A 26,393-nucleotide genomic window follows, 5' to 3' on the forward strand; every position below is an offset into this window, starting at 1 on the left:
GAATACAGCCTTGCCATCCTTGCAAGCGGACCGGCCTGTGCTTCAGAGCAACTGGAAGCCCCTGCACTTCAGCCCATTGGGAGTTGCAGCACAGCGCGGCAGCACCATCTTCACAAGACGGAGACACCAGGAAGGGATTCCGGATGGAGCCTCACAGCCATTTGAGTCTATTGTGGAGAGAGGGTACCTGCCCATTCCAGTAGAGATTATAGTATTGCTAAGTGAGTTCTTTATACAGACTGCTGGTGAGACTTGTAATCCACAGAAGTGAATCTACTTCTTTACAGGCATCATACAGCTGGACTTTGGGGCCTTGTCTTTCTCCCCTGCGCTTTAAGGTCAATACTGTATTGCACTCACATGTAAGGAGGAATCTACAAGTGGTGATATTTCTTCAGTTTAACTGCCATCAGCATATCTTTTGCTCTACAGTCATTTATTTTCCTTTTGTGCTTATGGATTACAAATACCGTAGTTTAAACATCAGGCTAGCTGAAGATATCCGGAGTTGAAAGAACTTTCATCATCTTCCTCTTTTACCAAGCATTGCTGCTACACTTATAAGTTGAACTCTGAATTACAACCTAGGGGAGCCATAGAGTATATGCTAGATTTTACACTGTGTTCTTGAATGTAAAGAATATATACTGGATTTTGGTCTGTGTGTTGAGGCCTCAGTGGGAAGGTATTTAATATATGTTTTAAAGATATTGAGTACCTATTCCTCTGTGCACCTGTTCACATATACTCCTTAAAGTGATCATAAAGTTGTACGTTCTGTATATGTGCATTAAGTGATAACACTTGCCAATGATAATTTGTGTTCATTCATGCCCTTCATTGTGTTTCATTAATTATTTGATAAACTTTTCTGAGTGGTTCAGTGATATTGTGAGCTTCTTATTGCTAACGTCACATTGCAGAATGGAACCCAGGGTGTCAGCGGTAAGAGAGGATCTGCAGAGTCAGGGTAGCCAGTGGGGTATAGAGTCAATCAGCAGCCCTCATGGGGGTACCGCTACACAGTCTTGCAAATAATACCCGTTAATCGTGTTAGAAGTTCAGAGCTGTTCTGTACACACTTCCTGTGTTATCATATAGAGCATGTAAACCCAACATTTCATATTCCTGATATGTGCCTGCTGTAGCGTGTACTTGTATGAGAAAGTCTCCTGTTCTCTTTGTATTGCTTTCTTTATGTGAAATCCCTGGTGTTAGTGCCAGTCCCTCTGCTTTCCTATTAAAAACTGAAAACACTGAATTCTCTCCTTCAATATCAGACTTGTCCTGACACGACCTCCACCTCCCACACAGCCATTCACTGCAAAGATCAGTGCACTGCTGTTTCTCCTCTCCCAGCTCTTATGCAGCTGAGAACAGAGAATATGTTATTACATGTAAAAAAGGGGAAAAAAGGTATTTATGATGTTTTTTTATACCTATACACAAATGTTTTGCCTTTCATTTCTACTTTAAACTGAATGGGTTGTTTTACACGATGAGGGTCTACATACACTTTAACCACTAACCAGCCATCGTCTTTATACGGCAGCAGGTTGACTCTCCTGGGCAAATCGCCGTAGCTGTACAGCAGCCCTTTAAAAATAGCCTTAGCAAGCGCGCACACCACCACATGACGTAGGAGTCGATGCGTGTGGTCTCGAGGTCCGCCAGGCACCCAGGATCGCTCCTGAGAGAGACAGAACAGGGGATCTGTCAATGTAAACTGACAGATCCCCGTTCTGTCAGGGAGAAGAGAGAGATCTGCTGTTCCCAGTGATTAGGAACAGTGATGTCTCACTACTCCCTGTCAGTACACTGACCCCACAGTTGGAAACGCCTCCCTAGGACACATTTAACCCCTTGATCGCCCCCTAGTGTTAACCTGTTCCCTGTCAGTGACATGTATACAGTAATCAGTGGCTATTTTTAGCTCTGATTGCTGTATAAATGTCAATGGTCCCAAAAAAGTGTCAAAAGTGTCTGATCTGTCCGCCACAATGTCGCAGTCCTGCTAAAAATCGCAGATCGCTTAGTAGTAGTAAAAAAAAATAATGATAAAAATGCCATAAATATATCCCCTATTTCGTAGACGCTATAACTTTTGCGTAAACCAATCAATATACACTTATTGCATTTTTTTTTTAGCAAAAATATGAAGTAGAATATATATTGGCCTAAACTGATTAAAAAATTTTAAAAAAGGACATCAATTTGGTTTGGGTAAAACGTGGCACAATTGTCAGTTAAAGCGAAGCAATTCCGTATCGCAAAAAATAGCCTGGTCATTAACCACTTGCCGACCATCCGCCGTCATTGTACTGTGGCAGGTCGGCACGATCCCACGAACCGTCGTAGCTGTATGTCGGCTCCTTTAAGCGGGATAGCAGGCGCGTGTGCCCGCTGCATTGTGGGGGGTGCCGATGCTCATGGCCGCGAGCAATCCCGGCACGAGAGGCAGAATAGGGACATGTTGTGTGTAAAGCAGGAGGAGAGGCAGATTGTGAGTTCCAAATAGCTAGGAACCACAATCTGTCATCTTCTATAGTCAGTCCCCTCCCCCTACAGTTAGAACACACAGTGAGGGAACACAGTTAACCCCTTGATCGCCCCCTAGTGTTAACCCCTTCCCTGCCAGTGACATTTATACAGCAATCAGTGCATTTTTATAGCACTGATCGCTGCATAATTGTCAATGGTTTCAAAAATGTGTCAAAAGTGTCCGATGTGTCTGCCATAATGTTGCAGTCCCGATAAAAATCGCAGATCGCCGCCATTACTAGTAAAAAAAATAAATAATAAAAATGCCATAAATCTATCCCCTATTTTGTAGACGCTATAACTTTTGCGCAAACAAATCAATATAAGCTTATTGTGATTTTTATTACCAAAAATATGTAGAAGACTACATATTGGCCTAAACTGAGAAAAAATTATATTTTTAAAAAAAAATGGGGATATTTATTATAGCAAAAAGTACAAAATATTGTGTTTTTTTCAAAATGTACGCTTTTTTTTTGTTTATAGTGCAAAAAAAATAGCGCAAAAAATAAAAACTGCAGAGATGATCAAATACCACCAAAAGAAAGCTCTATTTGTGGGAAAAGGTACATCAATTTTGTTTGGGTACAGCGTTGCACAACCGCGCAATTGTCAGTTAAAGTAACACAGTGTCGAATCGCAAAAAATGGCCTGGTCATCCAGTAGCCAAATCTTCCAGGGCTGAAGTGGTTAAGTTCTTACTTTGGACTACTGAACAATTAATCTCTATGTAGTGAAAATGAGGAGCGGGGTGGATGTGGGGAGGTTCAGTAGTTAAGAAGATAACTGGGCAGGGCTGACACCATAAATTTTATTCTAGAAAAAGATCTGTGGTGATATTTCCAGAAGGATCAACGGCTATTGTTGTGTACTTGTGTGGTATTTAAAGGTCTTAAACATGTAGAAATGTGCACGTAATGAAATTCTGTCCTGGCATATGCTTTAATTAAGTGTGTTACCTAAAGTGCTCCTAAATTCAGAAGGTTTTTTTTTTATCTTAATGCATTCTATGTATTAAGATAAAAAGCCTTCTGTGTGCAGCAGCGCCCCTCAGCCATACCCCCCCACCCCCCGCTAATACTTACCTGAGCCCCATCTTGATCCAGCAATGTTGCATTAGAGACTCCGCTGTCCGGGACTTTCCCTCCTGATTGGCACCATTGGCTCCCACTGCTGTCAATGAAAGTCAGTGAGCCAATGAGGAGAGAGAGGGGGTGGGGCGAGCCGCGGGTTTGTGTCTGAATGGATACACAGAGCAGCGGCTCGGCTAGGGTGCCCCCATAGCAAGCTGCTTGCTGTGGGGGCACTTGGCAGGAAGGAGGGGCCAGGAGAGCCAGCGGGGGACCCGAGAAGAGGAGGATCTGGGCTGGTCTGTACAAAACCACTGCACAGAGCAGGTAAGTATAACATGTTTGTTATTTTAATGTAAAAAAAAAACAAAGGTTTAGTAACACATTAAATGTAACATGTTCCTAGAGGGATTTTTTCATCTCTGTGGGTGCTTAACTGCAAATTCCCATTTTTCCACCACATCAACGCTACCTGCATTTGCAGCAGGGTTGCCAACTTTCAAACAACAGTTTGTAAAATCTGTAACTCTGTCCATGAATGTCCATTATGGACATGCAGTCTGTATATCCATAATGGACATTCACGGACAGATGCAGATTTTACAAATTGTTCGTAAATTTACTGAAAGTTGGCAACCCTGATTTGCAGTGGGCACACAACATTACCAGTTCTTGTCAAACAAGCAAAATCCACATTTGAACACCCAAACAGACTAAGTTTGATCCAAATCTGGGTTCAGATTGAACCCTGAGTTCATCTCTATCAGTGACCATTATGTTTCACTTTCTTAAAATGAAGTATAAAAAGGTGTTCACCAATTTGGTACATTTAATGAAAAGATCATTTAAAATGCACTTGCAAAGTGATAACTTGTTCAGGTGAAAATGCCAGAGCCAGCCAGTGAGTTTTTATTTAAACACTTTTTTTCTTTTCAAATAAAACAAGCTTTATTGTTCATTGAGGATAACATATTACATCAGACTGAACCCCCCTTCAGTGTTTTTGGCATTTGAAACTTCCAGGAGTGTTAGATGCCCAATGTGCACTGTGGGTCCATCCTGACATAAGGACTTGAGGAAGGTACCAGCGAAGAGGGGGACACAGACATCTAACTCTTTTGAAAGTGTCAAATGGCAAAACATTGACTAAGGGCTGCTGCACTGGAATGGAGGTAACGTAAGACACGTGGGCTGCTGGAGAGGAGAGTACAAGAGCTCTTCTCTTGCAGGTTACCATTATTTCAAATATTTGATCCCTGCAGGGCTGGTGTAAGGATTTTTGAGACCCTAGACGAAAGCTCATTTTGCCGCCCCCCCTCCCTTGGCTCTACCCCCGACTCCACCCCCTTTGCCCTGCCCAGGGCCAGTCCTGGCCAGGGTGCAGGGGGCTCAGTGCACCCGGGCGCCACAGAGGTGGGGGCGCTGAAGCGCCAGAGTGCTCCCCTCCCTCCTCCTCCTCTCCATGTCCATAGGCGGCTCTTTCCGCCGGTCACCGCAGTCACCGCCGTCGCTGTGTCTCTTGCCAAAGCCCAGCCATCCCCCCTCCCTCCTCTTGTCAGAGGAGGAGAGCAGAACCAGCCACAGATCGTAGCGGCTGTGTCTCTGTGTGCAGAGAGACCAGCCGCGCAGTGATGTCACGGGGGGGGGCGATCCGTTCCTGACGTGTTCCAGCTCTCCTCCTCCTGTGTAACTCCCGCCTGCTGCCCAAGCCTGACATGCTCAGTTCTCCACCCGGGCGGCGCGGCTGCACACCGTCCTCTCCTCTCCAGCTGCCGCCCGGGTGTTTTTTAATTAGCTCAATGGAGGGGGGGCTGGTTTGTCAGCGGTCTATACTAATGGAGGGGGGTTTTGTTCTGGGGGGTCTATACTAATGAAGGGGGGTTGTCCTGGGGGGGTTTACACTAATGAAGGGGGGTTGTCCTGGGGGGGTCTACACTAATGAAGGGGGGTTGTCCTGGGGGGGTCTATACTAATGAAGGGGGGTTGTCCTGGGGGGTCTATACTAATGGAGGGGGGGTGGTTTGTCTTGGGGGGTCTATTCTAATGAAGGGGGGTTGTCCTGGGGGGTCTATACTAATGAAGGGGGTTGTCCTGGGGGGGTCTATACTAATGGAGGGGGGGTGGTTTGTCTTGGGGGGGTCTATACTAATGGAGGGGGGGTGGTTTGTCTTGGGGGGGTCTGTACTAATGGAGGGGGGTGGTTTGTTCTGGGGGGGTCTGTACTAATGGAGGGGGGTGGTTTGTCCCATGGGTCTGTACTAATGGAGGGGGTGGTTTGTCCCGTGGGTCTGTACTAATGGAGGGGGGGGTTTGTTCTGGGGGGGTCTGTACTAATGGAGAGGGGGTGGTTTGTCCCGGCTGTCTGTACTAATGGAGGGGGTGGTTTGTTCTGGGGGGTCTGTACTAATGGAGGGGGGTGGTTTGTTTTAGAGGGGTCTGTACTAATGGAGGGGGGTGGTTTGTTTTGGGGGGTCTGTACTAATGGAGGGGGATGGTTCTGTACTAATGGAGGGGGGTGGTTTGTCCTGAGGGGGGTCTGCACTAATGGAGGGGGGTAGTTTGTTCAGGGGGGTCTGTACTAATGGAGGAGGGGTGGTTCTGTACTAATGTAGGGGGGGTGGTTTGTTCTGGGGGGTCTGTACTAATGGAGGGGGGTGGTTTGTCCCGTGGGTCTGTACTAATGGAGGGGATGGTTTGTTCTGGGGGGGTCTGTACTAATGGAGGGGGGTGGTTTGTCCCGTGGGTCTGTACTAATGGAGGGGGTGGTTTGTCCTGGGGGTCTGTACTAATGGAGGGGGGTGGTTTGTTCTGGGGGGGTCTGTACTAATGGAGGGGGGTGGTTTGTCCCGGGGGGGTCTGTACTAATGGAGAGGGGGTGGTTTGTCCCGGGGGTCTGTACTAATGGAGGGGGTGGTTTGTTCTGGGGGTCTGTACTAATGGAGGGGGGGTGGTTTGTTTTAGAGGGGTCTGTACTAATGGAGGGGGGTGGTTTTGGGGGGTCTGTACTAATGGAGGGGGATGGTTCTGTACTAATGGAGGGGGGTGGTTTGTCCTGAGGGGGGTCTGCACTAATGGAGGGGGGTGGTTTGTTCAGGGGGGGTCTGTACTAATGGAGGAGGGGTGGTTCTGTACTAATGTAGGGGGGGGGTTTGTTCTGGGGGAGTCTGTACTAATGGAGGGGTGGTTGGTTTGTCCTGAGGGGGGTCTATACTGATAGAGGGGGGTGTTTTGTCCTGGGGGTCTATACTGATAGAGGGGGGTGTTTTGTCCTGGGGGGTCTATACTGATGGGGGGTCTATACTGAGGGAGGGGTTTATACTTAGTGGGGGGTCTGCACTGACGGAGGGGGGTCTATACTTAGTGGAGGGGGATCTGTACTGAGGGGCGACTATAGTTGGTGGAGGGGGGGTGATACCATGTTTTACCCTTTTACCCTGACACCCTCTCCTCTTCGCGCGCGCTGCTGTACTAGTGAGTGGCGCACTATGTTTCTTCCCCCCGCCTTCATATCGGCCAGGGAAGAAAAAAAAGGAGCAAAGAGGAGGATTGTGGGACATGTAGTCCCGAGGACTGGCAGCCCCACTGTAACACGGAAACTGCAGCCCACACAGCATGCTCAGCTGAATGGGAGAGAGAGAGAGAGAGAGAGAGAGAGCCAGGAGTCTGGGAAAGCTTTCAGGGAAGTACACCCAGGACTCCAGAGGGAAAGGACAGTGCTGAGGGAACACCATCAGAGAGAGAACCCCGCTGACCTGTGCCACCAGAGGGAAAGCCACACAGCCTGGCGCCATCCCTGGCAGAGAAAGGAATGTAGTCATTACAGGAATACAGATCTGGGTGCTACTCAGCGGACTCGGCACGGGCAATTCAGAGTGAGCTGACTCCTGATCAGAGGAACCGTTGTTGCTGTATCGCTGGGTCAGGTGAGAGGGCCGATCGGCCATTATCTACTAACGTCCATAGGAACTGCAGTCTCTGATCATCTCTTGTATCATGTCTGCAGTATCTGATCATCTCCTGTATCATGTCTGCAGTCTCTGACCATCTCTTGTATCATGTCTGCAGTATCTGATCATCTCCTGTATCATGTCTGCAGTCTCTGACCATCTCTTGTATCATGTCTGCAGTCTCTGACCATCTCTTGTATCATGTCTGCATTCTCTGACCATCTCCTGTAGTATGTCTGCAGTCTCTGACCATCTCCTGTAATATGTCTGCAGTCTCTGATCATCTCCTGTAATATGTCCGCATTCTCTGACCATCTCCTGTACTATGTCTGCAGTCTCTGACCATCTCTTGTAACATGTCTGCAGTCTCTGATCATCTCCTGTATCGTGTCCTCAGTCTCTGACCATCTCTTGTAACATGTCTGCAATCTCTGACCATCTTCTGTATTATGTCTGCAGTCTCTGACCATCTCCTGTACTATGATTGCAGTCTCTGACCACCACTTGTAACATGTCTGCAGTCTCTGACCATCTCTTGTAACATGTCTGCAGTCTCTGAACATCTCCTGTACTATGATTGCAGTCTCTGACCATCTCTTGTAACATTTCTGCAGTCCCTGAACATCTCCTGTACTATGATTGCAGTCTCTGACCATCTCCTGTACTATGATTGCAGTCTCTGACCATCTCTTGTATCATGTCTACAGTCTCTGACCATCTCCTGTATTATGTCTGGGGGCTCTTTCTAACAGACTGTCTAACAAACAGTCCTCTGTGTGCATCAGAGAGACTCCCCTCCAGGTCTCATTAGTGTACACTCTTCCTGTATTTTCTTTATTGTTAAAAGATCATGGGAAGATCATGGGAAGATCCTAAGGTAATGAAGACTTCTTAGGGGAGCATTTCTGTGTTTGAGTCGTTGCCATAGTAACATTTGTAAAGGGGAGGAGTTTGTAAGATGACCACACCCACGTGGGGGCGCCAGAAATATTTCTGCACCCAGGCGTCTGTGACCCTAGGATCAGCCCTGGCCCTGCCCATGTATACCCAACCTTTTTAATGAAGCGCACATCAAATGCAGCCTCACCAGTGCCCATCAAATGCAGCCTCACCAGCGCCCATCAAATGCAGCCTCACTAGCGCCCATCAAATGCAGCCTCACCAGCGCCCATCAAATGCAGCCTCACCAGCGCCCATCAAATGCAGCCTCACCAGCGCCCATCAATGAATGTTTGCTTGCTTCTATTCATTCGGGAGTCGGGACACAGACATAGTCCTCTGCCACCACTGCGCCTCTGACACTATGTGCGAACGGAGTGGCGGCTGCCTTCTGATGCTGAGACTTAGTTGCTTGCTGCAGAGAGAAGAGAGTAGAAACACCAGTGGCTGGGTGCCCCCTAGGCAGCAGTGCACCCTAGGTGGCTGCCTAGCTTGCCTAGTGGTAGCACTGGCCCTGATTCCCTGACAAGGTTATTTTAATTCAGTAGCTGGCTGACAACTGTTTTGTCTCTCCCGGTCATGATTTAGTAAGGGGAGCCACTGGGACTGCATACTTTTCTGCCAAGCTTTGTCCTTTTGTTTCCATCAGAAAGCTCTTCCATTCTATAAGGCATTGTTCTCTTGCTCTCCACAACGTCTCTCTCTAACTTGTCTATTTTCGTTTTTTTCTTGGAAAGTAAGAACTGTAACAGCATGGCCACATGGGAAGAGTTGGCTTCAAATACACTATATTACCAAAAATATTGGGACACCTGTCTTTACACACACATGAACTTTAATGGCATCCCAGTCTTAGTCCCTAGGGCTTAATACTGAGTTGGCCCACCCTTTGCAGGCATGGGATAGGAATGCCTAATCCACAGAGTGCAGGGGTCAGGGGTGTGCAATATAAAAGTAGGGGACAGGCGTATGCAATGCACTAAATGTGCTGAAAGGAGAGTTTTGGAAAGGGGGGGGGGTTGTGCTGGGTACATGCACAGTTCAGGGGTCAGGAGTGTGTAATGCACAGAGAGAAATACAAAGTTAAGGGGTCAGGAGTATGTAATGCACAAAGTGCAGGGTTCAAGGGTGTGTTACACACATAGTTCAGGTGTCAGGAGTATGTAACACACAGAATACAGGGGTTAGTTGTGTGTCAGGGGAGTGCAAAATTTCCCTTTCTCCTCCCACCAAAAAAAAAAAAACCCATTAGCTTACTAAAAAATCCAACATTAATCTGCATGCTCACCCCCAGCATAAAATACAAAAGCCAAATAAAATGACTAAAAAAAATAAAAAAATTCCCTCCTCCTGCCAGGTAAAGATCTCCTCTCTCTGCTGCAACAACCCCCAGCCCAAATCTCCCTACCTCTTCAATAATCTACTCTCAGCACAAGTCTTCATTCTACCCCCTCCAATTTCTCCTCCCGCCAGAAATCTTTCTTCCCACTTCTGCTCAGGTTATTATGGCCCCCATCATAATTTCCCTAATTCTCAGGTAAATTTTTTGATGTGACAGTGGACCATGCCTGTGTAATTTGTGCTGAAACAGCTCCATTAGAAGCATGACAGGGTGACAACACCTAAGCAAAAAAGGGAGAAAGGGACAGAGCGCTGTGACCCTAAAACATAAATTTATTTGATTTTCAAAAATAAATCCAGGAACACCCTACTGACCACACACACTTTTAAACCACACAAAAGCAGGCTCCTACTTGTATCCAACCAAACCCCCCCCCCCAAAAAAAAAATCATTCACCCAATTTTAACATGCTGCAGGCAGCTCCAACTGTGATTTTGGATTACAGTGACTGAAAGCCTTTATTTTTTTCGTTAAAAAGAAGCGGCTATTGCCGCAAAACTGTTGAGGCAAATGTCCGATAATACATCATTGTGCCTTCAATACACATGTGGGCTGTATTCATTATGCTTGTTTTGTATAACTGTGTTTATACATTTTACTACTGTATCTCAATAAATTTTGAACTATTTTATATTCTGTTGGTTTAATCGGGTACCGCTATAGTCCATTCAAACCCCTTGTGGGGAGGCAAGGCCTAATTGGAGTGGCCTTTGCTCCCCCCCCCCCCCTTTTTCTCTCAATCAATTAATTTAGGATGATGGTACCGGGTAATTATAATACTAATTAATTCTTGTGGCAATTCCCTCTAATCAAAATAAAAAACACATTATACTTAACTGCTCTGTTCAATGGTTTTCCCATACCTCCCAACTTTTTGAGATGGGAACGGGGGACACCTATTAGCAAAAGTATGTAGGACCACACCCCCTGCCACGCCCTCTCAAAGAAGAATTATACCAAAATAAAGAGCAATTAAACCCACAAGTGCTTTTTTTAACCACTACTATTCCTTTATACTGGCTTTGAAATTTGCAAATGCAGCAATTTAGAAATTGGGTGAAAGGTTTAGCACTGGGAAACACTTTTTGAAAGATAGATATTGCATTACATACAGTGCCTTGCGAAAGTATTCGGCCCCCTTGAACTTTTCAACCTTTTGCCACATTTCAGGCTTCAAACATAAAGATATAAAATTTTTATTTTTTGTGAAGAATCACCAACAAGTGGGACAAAATTGTGAAGTGGAACAAAATCTATTGGATTGTTGAAACTTTTTTAACTAATAAAAAAAATGAAAAGTGGGGCGTGCAAAATTATTCGTCCCCCTTGCGTTAATACTTTGTAGAGCCACCTTTTGCTGCGATTACAGCTGCAAGTCGCTTGGGGTATGTCTCTATCAGTTTTGCACATCGAGAGACTGAAATTCTTGCCCATTCTTCCTTGCAAAACAGCTCGAGCTCAGTGAGGTTGGATGGAGAGCGTTTGAACAGCAGTTTTCAGCTCTTTCCACAGATTCTCGATTGGATTCAGGTCTGGACTTTGACTTGGCCATTCTAACACCTGGATACGTTTATTTTTGAACCATTCCTTTGTAGATTTTGCTGTATGTTTGGGATCATTGTCTTGTTGGAAGATAAATCTCCGTCCCAGTTTCAGGTCTTTTGCAGACTCCAACAGGTTTTCATCCAGAATGGTCCTGTATTTGGCTGCATCCATCTTCCCCTCAATTTTAACCATCTTCCCTGTCCCTGCTGAAGAAAAGCAGGCCCAAACCATGATGCTGCCACCACCTTGTTTGACAGTGGGGATGGTATGTTGAGGGTGATGAGCTGTGTTGCTTTTACGCCAAACATATCGTTTTACATTGTGGCCAAAAAGTTTGATTTTGGTTTCATCGGACCAGAGCACCTTCTTCCACATGTTTGGTGTGTCTCCCAGGTGGCTTGTGGCAAACTTTAGACGAGACTTTTTATGGATATCTTTGAGAAATGGCTTTCTTCTTGCCACTCTTCCATAAAGGCCAGATTTGTGCAGTGTATGACTGATTGTTGTCCTATGGACAGACTCTCCCACCTCAGCTGTAGTTCTCTGCAGTTCATCCAGAGTGATCATGGGCCTCTTGGCTGCATCTCTGATCAGTCTTCTCCTTGTTTGAGCTGAAAGTTTAGAGGGACAGCCAGGTCTTGGTAGATTTGCAGTGGTCTGATACTCCTTCCATTTCAAAATGATCGCTTGCACAGTGCTCCTTGGGATGTTTAAAGCTTGGGAAATCTTTTTGTATCCAAATCCGGCTTTAAACTTCTCCACAACAGTATTACGGACCTGCCTGGTGTGTTCCTTGGTCTTCATGATGCTCTCTGCGCTTTCAACAGAACCCTGAGACTATCACAGAGCAGGTGCATTTATACAGAGACTTGATTACACACAGGTGGATTCTATTTATCACCATCAGTCATTTAGGACAACATTGGATCATTCAGAGATCCTCGCTGAACTTCTGGAGTGAGTTTTCTGCACTGAAAGTAAAGGGGGCCGAATAATTTTGCACGCACCACTTTTCAGTTTTTTATTTGCTAAAAAAGTTTAAAATATCCAATAGATTTCGTTCCACTTCACAATTGTGTCCCACTTGTTGGTGATTCTTCACAAAAAATTAAAATTTTACATCTTTATGTTTGAAGCCTGAAATGTGGCAAAAGGTTGAAAAGTTCATGGGGGCCGAAAACTTTTGCAAGGCACTGTATACAACTATATAGATCAGACCAAAATGAGGGACAAGTGAGGGAGGAAAGAGGGACAGAGGGACATTTGGGAGCCAGTGGTGGCCCGTCCATAAGGGGTGCACGGGCGCCACCCCCCTATCCATAAGTCTGGCCCCTAAACTACATGCAAGGCGCCAGATGCATGGATTCCAATAGGGGGGGGGGGTTAAGCACGTGATTAGACCCAGAGGCTCTGATAGGCTTCACAATACGGTGGGCTCAGGGTACAGAGCACTGCACTAGAAGCCCATCCAGTTGTGTGACACTAGCGAATGAATATTCGCTAGTGTCACACTAATTTTTCTCCAGGCCAACGAGGAAGCGGGCCCTGAGACCCATTTCCTAATTGACCAAGAGGAGAAGCTGCGCTGGCCGCCGGGAGGAGGAGGGAGGAGATGAGAGGTGAAGCAGTGGGCGCCGCCAGGAGGAGGAGAGAGGAGATGCAGTGGAAGCCAGTCACCCGGAAGTAAGCCTGGGGTAAGTGTTGCGGTCGGATGACCCAATGAGGGGGGCTGGCTGTGCACTGTTTGCCCCCCCCCCCAAAAAAAAGGTGGATTAAGGATACTTAGAAGATGAGGGAGGGGGGGGAGGGCAGGAGGGGAGGCAAGGAAGGAATCACAATACCTCAATATCTTAACTGAACATGTACACTAGGTGAAGTTTAAAGAGAACCCAATCATGTTGTATAATCATATGGCTGGTATCTCTGCGTCAACTTGGACATCATTCACAACCTCCGCACCCCATGCATCTATCCATCCCGACCATATCTTATCAAATTTCTTGGGGCAGTTACGATTAAGATACGTGAGTTTATATAGTGGGAGTATAGAATTCATTGCTAGGCGCCATGAAGATACTCTAGGGGGTAATGCATCCTTCCAATGGAGAAATATTTCTTTTCGGGCATAGAACGTAGCATAACTCAAAAATAGTTTGCTATATTTACCTCTAATATTGGGGCTGAAAATATTCAATAGCATTGCCTTGGGATGAGCTCCCACATCTAAGGAGGTAACCTGGCTGAGAGTGATAGCTATTTCCGTCCAGTAGTCTCCGAGTCGAGGACAAGACCACACCATATGAAGAAAGGAGGCAGACTCCAGACCACACCTGGCGCAGGCCACTGGACTGTCAGGCGTCATAATTGTCAGATGTTTTGGGGTGTAATAGGCCCTGTGGAGAAACTTGACCTGCATAAATCTCTCTCTGGCCGATATCATATTTATCACAAAGGAGGATACACACGTTTCCCATTCCTCCTCTGATAAGTCAGGAATATCTGCCTTCCACTTGACCAGAGTTTTTTTCAAGTTTTTTTGCAGGGGGTATGGACAAATGAAAGTACAGAGTAGATAGTGGTCTATCTATGATTTTAGATGTAAGTAATCCCTCCACAGGGTCTGATTCTAACTGGAGGAGAGATGGAAACTGCTTCCTGTAGGCATGTCGGAGTTGATAATATCTAAACAGCATCCAACCTGGTAATGAATAAGCGTTTTTGAGATCAGAGAAAGTTCTTAATTTACCCCCCAGCACAATGTGTTTTAGCTTAACAATTCCCTTTTTTGCCCAGATTTGAGGGTCTGGGACCGACTTCAAATGTGGCAATCTAGGGTTGCCCCACAAGGGAATGTGCGGGGAGAACCTCTCGGGATTGTTAAAACTATGCCTGGCCCTGTTCCAAACTATAATGGTGTTCATCAGATATGTAATGCCAGGGTGGGATTTTATCCCTCTGAACACCACATTGCTAAGAGATGAGTAGGACCCCATGATGGCGGCTTCCAGGGTCACTGCCGGGTTATCACGTGGTTGAGAGAACCACCACCTGACCATCACCAGGACGGCCGCCCAGAAGTATACCTGGAAGTCCAGTAAGGACAGACCCCCTTGAGTAATGGGCAGCTGGAGGGTAGACATGGCCAGTCTCGGGGGCCTTCCATTCCAAATAAAGGAAGACAGTATACCTTTCAATTTAACAAAAAATGAAGCTGGGGGGATCAGGGGAGAATTTCAAAAAAAGTATAAAAATTTGGGCAAGTATATCATTTTAATTAAATTTACCCTTCCCACTGGAGAGAGGGGGAGGGTTTTCCATGTTATACATTTTTGGGAAAGATTTTTTAGTAGTGGCTGAAGATTCAATTCAAAATATGTGGACAGTGGAGCTCTAACCCTTACCCCCAAGTATTTCAATTCAGGTGTCCAGTTTAGGGGGGTTTTGATTGGATAGATTTAATGAGAAAATTATCGATTTTCCCCAATTTATCCTAATGCCCTAGAAAATGCCAAACTCATCAATTATTTGAAGTGCTGGTGAGAGGGAGGATATGTCTTTAAGAAAAAGTAAGGTATCATCAGCATAATGGGATATTTTGTCTATCACTACTCCCACCTGAATGCCCTGTACCAAGGGGGAGGCTCTAATACGAGCAGCCATGGGTTCCATAGCCAGTGCAAACAGTCCAGGAGAAAGCGGACAGCCCTGCCTGGTACCCATTTCACAATTGACCAAAAGGAGAAGCTGCGCTAGTCGCCTGGAGGAGGAGGGAGGGGATGAGAGGAGAAAAGAAGCAGGGGAAGCTAGCCAGCCACCTGTCCGTCGCCCGGATGGAAGCCCGAGGAGAAGCTATACTGGCCGCCAGGAGGAGGAGGGAGGAGATGCAGGGGAAGCTGGTCACCCGGAAGGATGTCCGGAGTAAGTGTTGCGGGGGGGAGGTGCAGGTGACCCAACGGGGGGGGCTGGCTGTTTGCCCCCCCCCCAAAAAAAAAATACCACCGGTCACCACTGTTGAGAGCCATGAATCTGGAGCAGCTGGGCATGCCAACTAATCAACTTCTACCTTTCATTTTCAAAGCATAACTGAACAAGCTGAAAATGTTTGCCTGCCATGCACAGCTGCTCCAATCTTGACAATTTCTCCCAACTGTCTCCCTAAACTTAAAAAAAAAGACTTGAAAAACATCCTCTACACTACCTTTATCTGAAGTGAAATTGTGATGGATTCAACTTTCAAGTCTTATAAAAGAGTTAAGTCATCCATTGCTGTGTGTTGAATGCACAGGCTGCGCATATCTCCAGCTTTGTGATATATGGGAAAGCGGGACACATTATAGCACAAAATATTAGGCAAAGTACACACCCCTGCCATACCTCCAGTAACACAGACCATGGGGATTAATGTGCTAAAAATTACTGGTTTAACCCAATTTTTTATCACTGCTTTTCATTTATTTGGGCTTTTCAAAACAACAAACAGAATAATTTACATTTTGGATGAAGGATGTAGTGGAGTAAAACACTTTATTATACTTTATTAATAATACATTTTTGTATTGTGTAGCGCTACCCCCCTTGAGGATCACTTGGTTAAAAGGATTTCCATTCACTCTTGAGGCCCCAACTGAGTTTTTCCCTCTTTCACTGACACCCCCAAACACTGCTACTGACTCTGAACAGACAATGTGATTTTGTGAACCAAGAAAGATCTTTATAAAGAGAGCAAGGTGTTGAAACAATTTGGCATTACTCTGTAATGAGCAGAACATGAACAAAATTTACTTAAAGTGGAACTTCATTCATTTTTTCATCTTTCCATCTATTAAATACCTTATACAGCCCACTTCCTGTTTCTTGTCTGGTCATTAGCCTAGGCTTATGACATCATGCACAGCTCTCTCTCACTCTTGTGAGAGTATGCCAGGAGGGGAGGGGGGATGAGTCATAAGAGGGCCAATGAGAGCTGCAGAGCTGGAGGTGTGTGTCTGTGTAAATCCAGGAAGTGAACAGGCAGCATCTTCAGCTGCCCACAGTTAAAAAATGGTTGCAGCCAGACTCCATGGATTGAGATTTCTGCAGCATATTTGACCAACACAGAATCACAGCATATATAAAAATAATATGCAAAGTGGTTGGAGGGAAGCTTCAGAATGGCAAAGATGTTTTTATTACAAATTTTGTGAGCAGACTGCAGTTCCTCTTTAAGTAGTACTCTATGTTGTAAGCATTTGACTTCAATGGTAAGTCTAGTAAACCTGAGCTTAGTATGAGACAGGACCTCTTTTCATTTAACCACTTCAGCCCCGGAAGATCTTACCCCCTTCCTGACCAGAGCACTTTTTGCAATTCAGCACTGCGTTGCTTTAACTGACAATTGCGCGGCCAAAACAAAACTGACGTCCTTTTTTTCCCTCAAATAGAGCTTTCTTTGGGTGGTATTTGATCACCTCTGCAGTTTTTATTTTTTGCGCTATAAAAAAAAGAGCGACAATTTTGAAAAAAAAAGCTATATTTTTTACATTTTGCTATAATAAATATCCCCAAAAAATTTATAAAAAACCAAATTTTTTCCTCAGTTTAGGCCGATAAATATTCTTCTACATATTTTTGGTTAAAAAAAAAAAAAATCGCAATATGCATATATTGATTGGTTTGCGCAAAACTTTATTAGTAATGGCGGCGATCTGAGATTTTTATCATGGCTGCGACATTATGGCGGACACGTCGGACACTTTTGACACTATTTTGGGAACATTGTCATTTATACAGCGATCAGTGCTATAAAAATGCACTGATTACTGTGTAAATGACACTGGCAGGGAAGGGGTTAAACACTAGGGGGCAAACAAGGGGTTAAGTGTGTCCTAGAGAGTGATTCTAACTGTGGGGTTGGATGGGCTACCACTGTCATGACAGCGATCACTGCTCCCAATGACAGGGAGCAGGGCTCTCTGTCATGTCACTAGGCAGAACAGGGAAATGTCTTGTTTACATCTCTCCGTGGCTCCGTGACACAATCGCGGGACACCCGCGGTCACGCTGTACGCGGTGGCCGTGTGCCCACTAGCCCTGCCAATTAAAGAGGACGTACAGGTACACCCATTTGCCCACCTCTGCTATTGTGCCGACGTATATCAGCGTGAAGCTGTCGGCAAGTGGATCTACAGCATGAAAATGTATAAACGTTCAGCCCCAGCTCTGGATGTGGAAAAGGTTTACCCTGAGAACATAAGCAGAGAAATAATAGTGAAAATAAATCTCAAGGATGTCCTGAGCCAAGGACTAAGATTTACTTTTGTGACATTAACCTAAAAGTAAAACACAACACATATTATTGGCCAGACGTTGGAGCTCTTTTAACCGCACGCCGACCAGCCGCCGCAGTTATACTGCGGCAACATGGCTTAGCTGCGCGAATCGCCATCATGGTACGTCGGTACCATTGACGGCCACTAGGGGACGCGTGCTCGATCACCGCCGGGCTCCCGCGATCGCTCGGTGCCCACGGAGAACCGGGAACTGTGTGTGTACACACAGTTTCCGGTTCTCTGAGGGGAGAACTGACAGATCCTCCGTTCATACGGAACAGACGATCTGTTAGTTTCCCTGCACTGTCCACATCCCCCTTCAGTTAGAACACTTCCTAGGACACACATTAACCCCTTCACTGCCCCCTAGTGTTAACCCCTTCACTGCCAGTGACATTTTTACAGTAATCAATGCGTTTTTAATCGCACTGATCGCTGTATTAATGCCCAAAAATGTGTCAAAATTGTCCGACATGTCCGCCATAATGTCGCATTCACAATAAAAATTGCAGATCGCCGCCATTACTAGTAAAAAAAAATTCTTAATAAAAATGCCATAAAACTATCCCCTATTTTGTAAACGCTATAACTTTTGCGCAAACCAATCAATATATGCTTATTGCAATTTTTTTTTACCTAAAATATGTAGAAGAATACTTATCAGCCTAAACTGAGGAAAAAAAGTTTTTTATATATATTTTTTGGGGATATTTATTATAGCAAAAATTTAAAAAATGATGCGTTTTTTCAAAATTGGCGCTATTTTTTTGTTTATAGCGCAAAAAAAAACAAGTGATCAAATACCACCAAAAGAAAGCTCTATTTGTGGGGAAAAAAGGACGTCGATTTTGTTTGGGAGCCACGTCGCACGACCGCGCAATTGTCAGTTAAAGCGACGCAGTGCCAAATCGCAAAAAGTGCTCTTGTCTTTTGCCAGCCAAATGGTCCAGGCTGAAGTGGTTACTGGTGCATTTTGTAGTCCCTAATGCCTTTCTCTTCTGTTAAACTATTAGCAAGTGAGAAGACATACGGTGAAAAGATTTAATAATCTCCTGGTCAGCGTAGCAGCTAGAGGTAATAAAGGTATGAATTTAACTGCTTGCCATCTGGGCCAATTCTGGCACTCCGCTCCTACATGTAAAAATCATAATATTTTTACTAGAAAATTACTCAGAACCCCCAAACAGTATATATGTTTTTTAACAGACACCCTAGGGAATAATATGGCGGTTGTTGCAATTTTTTATGTCACATGATATTTGCGCAGCAATTTTTCAAACGCTTTTTTTGAGGGGGAAAAGTCCCCTCCCGCCACTTGTAAGAACAATCAGGTGGCTGTTCTTACGGTTAATTGTTCTTACAATGCAGGGAATCGCCGGCTGAAAATATCAATACCGGGATGATGCTTGTAGGTGCAGGCATCATCCCGGTATAACCACTGAAACGGGAGGAAGTTCCTGTACGCCCTCCTGGGGGGAAGTGCTTAATCTGAAGAAATTCCTGTGTGGGAACTCCCCAGCTGCAGCTGTTTATATGTAGGGCAGGTAAGGCACTTGCAGAATGTCTCCTACTTTAAAATACAGCATTTTTTTTAGTAATCCAAACTGAGTGCAGAACTGGTAACATAGGACCAACAGTTCTTTAGCAATGAAACAAGCACTGGAGACGATATTCCAGCTCCCAATCATTAGTACTACTGGAGTCACTTAATTATTATATCCCAAATGATAATAGTCTTGCTTATAGTAGGAGTGTGCACTGAGTTCCTCTCTCTATCTACATCCACCACATGTATTTTGTGTCCAACAGTATAGACTCCTAGCAGGAATAAGTCTGTAAGAGAGGGGATCCTTCCCTGGACTTCGAATTATCTAAAGTGTGGGTGAACAGGCAGACAGTTCAAAAAGTCATATGGTGCATTCTCACCCATTTCTGTTGATTAGCAGTCTGGCAGCGACCTCCAGTACAATGGCTCTCTACAGGCTCCGGCCTAATGTCTGTCACCTCAGCGGCACACATGGCGAAAGGCTCTCTGGCAGGTCAGCGCACAGTGATGTCATTGCTACACCTCTCAGTCTCTCTTTCTTCCCTTGGCAACAACCGGTCAGCCTCCCCTCAGGCTCTCACACCCAGTCCTCTACAACACTTCCCTTCCTCTCCCCTTCATGTGCATGCCCTTTTCCTTTTAAATTGCCCCTCCTTTTATCAAAGGACTTGGGTAATGTAGTCCAGCTTCACCAGAAGTACTTGGAGATTTCCTCAAACGGCATACAAATCCCAGAACTCCCTGGGAGAACGTTCTGTGTTCTGCAATTACTCCGTTCCGAAACATGTCATCTTGTGGCTATTTTTGAATATAGAACCTGTAACAATCCCAGGTGTTACAATTGTATAAAGATCCTTACATCAGGCCAAAAAGAGCAACAACTGAGAAAGAAAGAGAGACAGACGGATTTGTTTTGAAAAGAGAGGCAATCCCTCCAAATGGGGGACAGTTGGCAGGTGTGCATTGCATTCTCCCAACATAATGATCAAGCATCCACAAACAGCTCCTGGCAAAACTGTTTATGATCAGGAGCCAGTAGGATGGGTTCCAGTTCATGTGTCCACTGCGACAGCCAAACATAATGGTTGCATAATCTGGAATTTTGCCTCCCATTGTGAAGATCCACTTAAAGGGCTGCCAGGTGGCATCAGCAAGGGGTAATATGCATGGCAGAGCAACACCTATATAGCCATGCTATGGCACGTTTCAAGGTACCCTCATAATTGTTGCAGATCTTGTTTTTGTCTTAAAAAAGGACAAAACAGATGCTTTTAAATTTTCTGACTTGTTAACCAAATTACAAGTACACAATATAAAAAGAGGAAGAGAATCCATTTAAGCTTGGAGTGTAATTAAATAAAAACAAAGACCGTCTATTTTAAAGAGAAGGGAAGAGACAAAGACATACAGAAGGCCAAATCACCTAATGAATAACAAATAAAAGATTTGCATAAGAACAAGAAAAAAAGTGCCAGGTCACAATGGAGAATAATATCTAGTTCTAAAGCAGAAAGAAAAGGGTGGTGGAAAACACATGCAAGAAGTGTAGCTATAAACTAAGTTAGCTGGAAGAACACACAAAAGCACAAACCTTCAAAGGTTATCGGGAACCCCATTTAGTGTTATGAAAATGAGAGATTTAGGAAGGTGGATGATGTGCAACTTTCTACTGATTTCTGTGTATGTCCAAGCTTTAGCTTCTTTAATATTACTTTTAGAGCTATTTCAGTCTCTTAAAGAAGAAATAAACCCTGATGGGTTTTACTTCCTCTTTATTTCCCTGCAAAGGTAAAGCATAATGGGCTACTATTACTACTACTGAGCTCTTAATATTTCCTCCCCCACGTGCCCCCTCCCCTGACTTCTCTGTCAAGATCAATGGCACATCTATCAGTCCGTCCCCACATGCCAGGGTGCTAGGGGTAGCCTTAGACTCTGAACTGTCCTTTCAGGCCCACATACAATCCCTGTCCAAATCATGCCGCCTTAGCCTCCGTAACATTTCCAGAATACGCCCCTTTTTAACTAATGACACCACCAAGCTTCTAATTCACTCCCTGGTTATCTCTCGCCTCGACTACTGCAACTCACTCCTCATTGGATTACCTTTACATAGACTATCCCCCCTTCAGTCCATAATGAATGCTGCTGCAAGACTCATCCACCTTACCAACCATTCAGTGTCCTCCACCCCTCTCTGCCAATCCCTCCATTGGCTTCCACTCACCCAACGAATAAAATTCAAAGTACTAACAATAATTTACAAAGCCATCCATAACTCTACCCCCAGCTACATCACTAACCTAGTCCCAAAATACCAACCAAGCCGCCCTCTTCGGTCATCACAAGACCTCCTGCTCTCTAGCTCCCTTGTCACCTCCTCCCATGCTCACCTCCAGGATTTCTCCAGAGCTTCTCCCATCCTTTGGAACTCCCTACTCCAATCTGTCTGACTGTCACCTAATCTATGCATCTTTAGGCAATCCCTGAAAACCCTTCTCTTCAAGGAAGCCTATCCTGCTTCTTACTAACGCTGTTTTACTTCTTCCATCAGCTCATCCCCCCACAGCTATTACCTTTTGTATCAATTGATTCTTCCTTCTTAGATTGTAAACTCTAACAAGCAGGGCCCTCTGATTCCTCTTGTACCAAATTGTAATATAACTGTAATGTCTGTCCTCATGTTGTAAAGCGCTGCGCAAACTGTTGGCGCTACATAAAACCTGTATAATAATAATAATAAGTTGGTTAGGGGAATTTTAGATGGAAATCAGTAAGCTATATACACTATAAGGCCAGAAGTATTTGAACACTCCACCAAATTATTGTTCAGGTGTTTGCAGTGAGACGTACAGTTAATACTACAACATACAGAAATATTTTAGGCAATTGTTGGATTTCAAACGTGTGGTAACAGTTTTTGGAAGACCATTTTCTATTACAGCATGACTCTGCTCCTGCACATAAAGCCAGTTTCATAAATACATGATTTAAGGTGTGGAGGAATTTTAGAGCACTGACCTCAACCCTACTGAACTCATTTAGAATGAATTGGAATGCCATTTGTGAGGCAAGTCTTCTTGTCCAACCTCACCTGATCTAACAAATGCTAAAGGGACTTTCCAGAAGACTGGAGGTTGTTATAGCTGTAATGAGTGGAGGGGGACTCCATATTACTGCTCATTTTTTTTTGGAATAGGGTGTGCAAAAAGCTCATGAAGGCAAATTGGTTAGGTGTTCACAAACTTTTGACCATATAGTGTAGCAATAGCAGAGCGAGCCCACAAGATAGAATGAGTAAGGGCATAAGAAGGTGTGAGGAGGATCCTCAGATCTTACAGACTCCCTTTGGAAGTTTAATACTAAAGTTATTAAAGACACAAACCCCCAAGAAACATGTTACATAATTATCACTTATGTATTGGGTATTGCTTCTTTGAAAAACATTTGAAACATACAGTATATCAAGCACAGTTCAACAGGTTCTGATTTACTTCAATGGTCTAGGGCAGCGGTCCCCAAGCTTTTTGCATGGAAGATTGTGCCAAGGCCCACGGGGGGGGGGGGGGGAGCGATTTTTCGCTGGCAATTTGTCGGGGCTATGACTGGTGTTGGCGCTTCATTCATCCCGGCACCAAGGTTGTTATGGTGTCAGGGTGATTGAAGCGCATTATCAATATTGTTACATGGTAATATACTATGAAATTGTTCAACTCATCATAAGGCAGAATCAGTGGGATGTCATCTCTGCTCCTTGCTGCACCTCCGACATTGAAGAGGCTGGGCTGTGAGGGCAGAAGAGCGGTGATGTGGGGCGGGCAGAGAGAGATGATGTCATCTTTCACCGCCCGCTTGTCTCATCAGCCCACACGCTTCTCTCATCCACCCCGCTATTTTGAGAGAACACCGGCTCTTTCATGCCGCCCGCCTGGCTCCGTCATGCCGCCCGCCTCTTATGCCGCCCGCCTGGCTCCGTCATGCCGCCCACCTCTTATGCCGCCCGCCTGGCTCTCATGCAGCCCGCCAGCCTTGCTCCGATATCCCGCCAGCATGGTTTCATGCCGCCTGCCTGGCTCTCTTGCCGCCCGCCCGCCTGGCTCCAACATGCCGCACGCCTGGCTCTCATGCCGCACATGTCCTGCAGCCCAGCTGCAGAGAGGCCATGACCCGGTGGTTGGGGACCCGTGGTCTAAGGTAGACGACAGTTCTGAGGCTGTATTCAGCATGTTTTGTGCATTACTTGGATAAGCAAGTTACACTGCTCATGTATTTACATTGCTGCATTTTGCATTTCAAACAAAAGCCTGGGTTTGGCAACATAGCCTATCTACACCATCCCTTATACAATTAGGCTGAAAAAAGACAAATGACCATTCATTTTTTGCGTGTTTGTTGTGTGTGTTATAGAGATTGGAAGGCCATTGAAAAATTGTGAAAAAACAACTTTTTCCGTTTGAAAAAAAAAAGTAGTTTTTTGGGGGTTTTTTTACAGAAAAATTGGAAAAAAAAGAAGTGTGGAATATGTTCTTTTACAATGATAAGTAATATACTGTATCTATGACATGGTTTTCAAATGATATAACATGAAGACTTTAATGAAAAATTTGAGACTTTATGTAAAATTCTTGCAACTGCAAGCAAATCCTGAAATACTTTTTTAAGCAACTCAATGACATTCTCAAACAAGAGAAATATGCATTTGTGCCACTATGAGTCACTCCATGGTAAAGGCTCCAGTTTAGTTTACTTGTGGGCTTCATCTGCCTCCTACAGTTGGGTTATTGTTGGGATACAGTTTCTGACCTCTCAGGCCTTAAAGTGTTACTAAATTCAAACATTTTTTATTGGTTAAAATAACAAACATGTTGTACTCATGGTTGTACTAATGGTATTGCACAAAGCGGCCCTGATCCTCCTCTTCTTGTGTCCCCACCAGCTATCTTGGCTCCTTGTCTTCTTCATGTGTCCTCATAGCAAGCCGTTTGCTATGGAGGCACATGGTGTCTGCTCTGCTCAGTCCTGAGCTGTGTGTCCATGGAGCCACGCTCCATAGACACACAGCGGGACTTAGCCCTGCCCCCACTTCCTCCAAATGAATTGGCTCAACCCGCTTGACACAACTGTGGAACAGTGTTTATGTGAAGCTTAAAGCGGAGTTCCACCCTAAAGTGGAACTTCGGCTCATCGGATTCCTCCCCCCATCCGGTGTCACAATATGCACCTTTCAAGGGGGATGGGGGTGCAGATACCTGTATAATACAGGTATCTTCACCCACTTCCGGGTATAGCTAGCCGCAGCTAGCCGCAAACCCCCCGCCCCCCCCTGTTGTGTTTTGGGAAAATACACAGTTCCCACAACACAACGGGGACCAGTGTAGACGCGCAGCGCGATTCGCGCATGCGCAGTAGGGAACCGGGCAGTGAAGCCGCAATGCTTCACTTCCTGATTCCCTCAGTGAGAATGGCGGCGGCAGCACCCGAGGATCAAGGGACAGTTCGATCTCGGGTGCCGACATCGCTGGACGCGGGGACAGGTGAGTTTCCTTATTTTAAAAGTCAGCAGCTGCAGTATTTGCAGCTGCTGACATCTAAAATTTTTTTTTTAGAGAAACTCCGCTTTAACAACAAAGGACAATCTCACAATAACAATATAATAATAATGTACCCTTACCATTACCTGGGTATCCGCTGTTCCACCTGTAGGAGAATGAACAACACTTCACATCAATTGTAATTAACTAGGATGTAATTTTACTGAGACAAGTATAAACAGTAATTACAATAACTGCATTGCCAAACAAACGTAATATGACAATACGATAAGTATTCAGAACTCATATGCAAAGATTTCTTGAATGAACCTTGCAAGCGCGTCTCCAAGTGGGACTAATGCTCAGAGTGACAACGCCTCAACACTGGACACCTTCCCACTTCCAGCACGCTGCACTAATCACACTAACGCAAAGTTATCAAACACAGCATAGTACAATTACTCAAGAGCTCCCCCTGAGGTATGATGCAGTCCCTTGTTACTGTAACTGAACACAAGGCCTCTCAGTGAAAGATGTAGTCTTTGGTCTTCTGTCTTCTGCTAGCTATTATACTGCAGTGTTTGTAATCCAATGGTTTAATAAGCAAAGAAGTAATATAAACTGATGATTGAAAAACTGTTCTTGTTGTGTAACACACTTATAACTGCCTCTGGTATAGTTGTCTCTGAACCGCACAGTATCAGTTCTCAGTGAAGTATAGGCTTGAGACCTGGTTCAACTCAGTCTACTTGAATGAGACCCCCCTGCAGAACTGCAGGTCTCAGCAACACTGTGGTATGAGTCTAAGTGTGTAAAGTGCGTTAAAGAACTTTGGGCGACAGCCCTTCCACCACACCAGGCCTGGAAAGTTGGAAACCCACGCTCCGGTTGTCTCAGTCCTGCTGCCAGCCAGCACCGTCACACTGCTCCACTCTGCAAGATGACTGGGACCCCCAAATGGTTCTGTCAGGTGTCTCTGGATCCTTCCCGATCTGATCACACTGTTTCTCCAGCACACTGGGGTAAGGCAGAATCAGTGGTTGCTCCGCTCCGCACGATGCAAGCCGCGCTCTCTGGAACACTTTCTCACAGATTCTTGCAGGCAGGCCACGCATCCAGAAGAGAAAGAAAATGGTCGTGGTAAGCCTTTTATATCCTACCCAGCATGCAGTTCAGTCACTCAGTGTTCATGGGTAGGTGAGTGAGCATTGTGGGTAGGTGAGTCCTTTCACAAAGTAACTAAGTCACTTCCTGTAAGGCTTTCCCTATGCTCTTCAAATGAAAAATAAACAAAGTCTCTTTCACGTTTATACCACTAGAGGGAGCCAAATACCAATTTATAGCATTGTCCATTGTTTAGCATTACATGGCATTAGAAGGCAAAAATACCAGCGCTACATACTCCCCCTGCTTTAAGTCTTTGGTCCCCAAAGATATTCAAAATCTGAGCTCTATTACACATTTTTGCCTTTTACATGCTATCATTTACATGCGGAGAAAAAACAGATTAGTATGATAACAAGCCAGTTGCATTTTCATAACAAGAGTTTAAACTCAAATGGTT

The 26,393-nt window shown here is 45.0% G+C and overlaps 1 protein-coding gene across 1 annotated transcript in view; it reads left to right on the top strand.

Moving 5' to 3' along the window:
• Positions 1–26,393, top strand: part of LOC141133225 (adhesion G protein-coupled receptor E3-like) — a 455,441-nt gene that overhangs the window by 396,179 nt on the left and 32,869 nt on the right. The gene's annotated exons all lie outside the window — the stretch shown is intronic.

Source organism: Aquarana catesbeiana, linkage group LG03, assembly GCF_042186555.1.
Source record: "Aquarana catesbeiana isolate 2022-GZ linkage group LG03, ASM4218655v1, whole genome shotgun sequence".
NCBI lineage: Eukaryota > Metazoa > Chordata > Amphibia > Anura > Ranidae > Aquarana > Aquarana catesbeiana.